Consider the following 3,777-nt stretch of genomic DNA (forward strand, 5'->3'; position numbering starts at 1 on the left):
ACGGCGTCGTATCCTGAGTCGACGCAGGCCCGTCGAGCACGATGACCTCGTCGCGATCTGCCTGTTGCTGTGCATGGTGCGTCTGCTCCGTCGCCGACGCAGAGGCCGACGCAGGTGTAGCAGTAGAAGACGCGTCAGCCTGCTCTTGCTGCGCTGCCGCTGCCAGGGCCGCCGCGTCCGCCGCCGCCATTTTAGCTTCGATGTCGTCGAGGATCTGGCCTTTGAAGAAGTTGTGCGCCGCTCGCGTCCGGGGAGACATTCCCTTTGTCGACGTTCTCAGCAGGGACATGTCGTCCCTGCGTTTCTTGAGCTCCAGCTTCTCCTCTTGCCTCTTGAGCAGCTCGGCCCACCTTTGGTCGGCCTTCTTGTCGCGGGAGATAAAGGTCGAGGAGACGTCGGCGAGGCATTTCGTGATCGACGCCGCGTCTTCTCGGACGACGCAGCGGCCGGCCAAGGCGGCCTTGGCAGCCTTGTTGCCAGTAGGACGCCCTGTCGAAGTTGCCAGCGGCGCGTCCAGATCAATGGCGTCCTTCCATTGGACAGCGACAAGCGCGTCAACCGCCATTTCTCATTCATTTTGAGAGCTTGCCATAGCAATGCATGAGCACGAAAGACTTGTGACCTTCCGAGTTCTTCGCGTACAAATCCATGGCCCTATCAAACTAACCAAAGGAAGCAGAGTCATTTCATCGAACACAATGTAGGTGCTACGGATTATGGAAGAAAGATTCGTACCAGTTGGGCGACGTCGGCGCCGCTGTCGCCTCTGGTCTCTAAGTCCTGATGGTACCCATGGAAGGAGTTCACCGACGCCTGGATGATGGCCCATCGCGTCGACATTGCAAAGAGTCGTACCAGTTGGGCGACGTCGGCGCCTCTGTCGCCTCTGGTCTCAAGTCCTGATGGTACCCATGGAAGGAGTTCACCGACGCCTGGATGATGGCCCATCGCGTCGACATTGCCTTCTGGCTCCTCTTCATTGGCACTTTCTGGTAGTCGATGTTGATCAGCTTGCGCTCATCGAACTCGGCCTTGATCCTCGCCCAATACTTCCCGCTTTTTTGGTTGGCGCCGATGATAGAGTCATGGCTCACCGTCGCCCACGACTCGCACAGACAAAGATCTTCCAGAGGCGTCCACTTCGGGCCTCGTGTGCCCGACGCCTTCTTCTTCTTCTTCGTCCTCACGCCGTCCGCGTCTACCTCCACGAGATCATCGTCACCGGCACCCTCGTCGTCCTCTTCCTCGCCGCCCTCTTCGTCCTCATCGTCGTCCTCCTCGTCGTCCTCCACCCCGTCCTCTTCCTCGTCGTCCTCCTCCTCAACCCCGTCGTCCTCCTCAGCACCGGCGCCGTCGTATTCGAGCGGACCCCTGCGGCCGGTGAAAGGGTCGCCATCCGGACCGAGTCCTGGCTCGCGCTGCTCGTACGCCGGTGAGTAGAGGTTGTTGGGGTTGAAGCCGCCGTGCGGCAGCGCATCCTGGTAGTGCGGCGACAAGTTAGGCGTCACGCACCCGGGAGTGGCGGAGGGGCCGTCGTTGTAGAAGGCGGCTTGCGACGGAGAGATCACTCCCGGAACGTACACCGGCATGGACGTACTCCATGGGCTCGCGTTGGTGGCGGCGATATACCCGGCCATTACATGCTGGTGCTGGCGCACCGCCTGAGCCTTCTTCTCCAGCTCCGCCGCCCTCCGTCCTTTCCGCTCTGCCGTCGATAGCTTCCGGCGCAGGCAATCTTGCTGCCATTGATCGTCGGTCCATCCTTCAGGCTTCTTCTTCGCAGCCGGCGCCTTCCGCGGCTTCGCGAACGGCGATGTCGCCCCTTTCGTCCCATTGCCCGGCGGCTTCTTGGCCGCTTTCTTCGCCATCTTTTTGGGGGCTGTCGGCGGCGCCATGTGGAGAGGGTAGCGGCGGCGGGTGGACGGCGGGAGGGAGAAAGAAATCGGCGGGATAGGAGAAATGAATCGGTGGCGGGATATGTTTTGGGAGGCCTGTGCGCGGCGGTATAGGCGCGATTTGGCGGGAGCGGCGGGATTTGGCGGGAGTGTGAGACGAATTTTCCCTATGCCGCTGACGGGTCGGCCCCGCCACTCCCCGCCTCGCTTTTCGTTGTGTCCGGTGTCCCCGGTGCGTCCCCTGTGGGACGGGGACGGGCTCGGGCGCCGGATACCGTATCGGGCTGCGCCGGACAAAATTGGGCTTTGGGGACGCGGCTGGAACGCATTTTTGTCCGGCGCGCCCCAAATCCCTTTGGGGGACGCTTTGGGGGACGCGACTGGAGATGCTCTAAGCGCCTTGTTTAAGAGCTCCGCGGTGTGGGTGCTCTAAGTGATACCGGTTGGCGGTTGCTAGCGGCAGGCTCTTAAAAACAATCACAAAATTTGTGGAATTTAACATAAAATTTGTAAAATTGCAAGCACGTTGAATCCCTAGCTTGCATAAAAAGGCATGCAACACGTTCAAAAAAAAAACAAGGTAGGCAGGCCTAGCTAGCATCCCCGTTGACGATGGCGGACCGGTGTGCTAACCTGACAGTGGTAAGTGTGAGTTTGGAAAAAATATCACGAAACCCATGCAGGATCACAGCCGAAAGAGCGTGTCACTCCACTACTGATTTTGATTTCGTGGCACTAGGAATATCTGACCGTGACTTCATATCCTTCTCTGCATTGTTGATTGGGGTCATGTCTCTCACTATCTTTTGGAAAGGGCAAATTTGATGTGCTAAATCATCAACCACCAGTTGTACGCATAACAACTCTATAACAATACATCGCAATGTCATGGAACAGTGTCAACGGAAGTGGGCAAAACCAGCGGGAATAATATTAATTCCCGTCAAACTAATGACTACCAAGATATTGACGGAAATAATATCGAAACAAAAAATTCAAGGTAGACGTATGAAGATATCATCATTGAATTCAGATGTGCTTTCATCGATCGAGTAGTAAGAGTTAAAAAATGATAGCTCATGTTGCCGCCCGAGAAGGAATATATAGTTGATAAAATGGGCATGCATGCAAGTGGGATAAAAAAAAATTCCATGCTTTTCAAGTTTTGATAAGATACGACCTTACTTGAACAAGTGTTGATAAGATGTATCAGTTCTATTGGTTAGTGGCTGGGCAATTGGTTGCTTTCGGCGTATGTGTGCGAATATGCATATCTATCAACGTCAATGAACTCCTTCGCCGATTCATTATTTCTTGATGGTATGGTATTCACAATTTTTTAAGACACCACTAGAGCTGCAAAAGAAAATCTTGTCATCGGTCGTTGTATTTTCTTGTATCCTGATTAGAAAGGTCGCTCTCCCTGCTACGAAAGAAACGGAAGGGGAGACCGCTTTATGTTCTTTTCTTTTCCTGTTTATAGTTTTGCATTGAAATTTTACAAATTAATAAATATAATAATACCGTGATACTACTCCGTGAAACTACCAATTATAGAGATAGTATCAATACATAAGTACGGTATGCACGACACTACTATATGATAGTATTATAGAGATAGTATTACCCGGTATTACCAGCCTTAAAAACACATGCAACATTTCTAAAATTTAGCCAAAAAGAATGTAAAATTGCAAGCACTTTGAATGCCTTGCATAACAGGATCACAACCAAAAGAGCGCGTCACTCCACTAATGATTCTGATTTCGTGGCACTAGGGATATCTGATGGTGACTTGATTAGTACTGTGCAGTATTGATCGGGATAATGTCTGCCTCACAAGATATGCACCCCAGCGTCTCTCACTTTCTTCTGCAAAGGA

The sequence above is a fragment of the Lolium rigidum genome, chromosome 2, assembly GCF_022539505.1.
Source record: "Lolium rigidum isolate FL_2022 chromosome 2, APGP_CSIRO_Lrig_0.1, whole genome shotgun sequence".
Lineage (NCBI taxonomy): Eukaryota > Viridiplantae > Streptophyta > Magnoliopsida > Poales > Poaceae > Lolium > Lolium rigidum.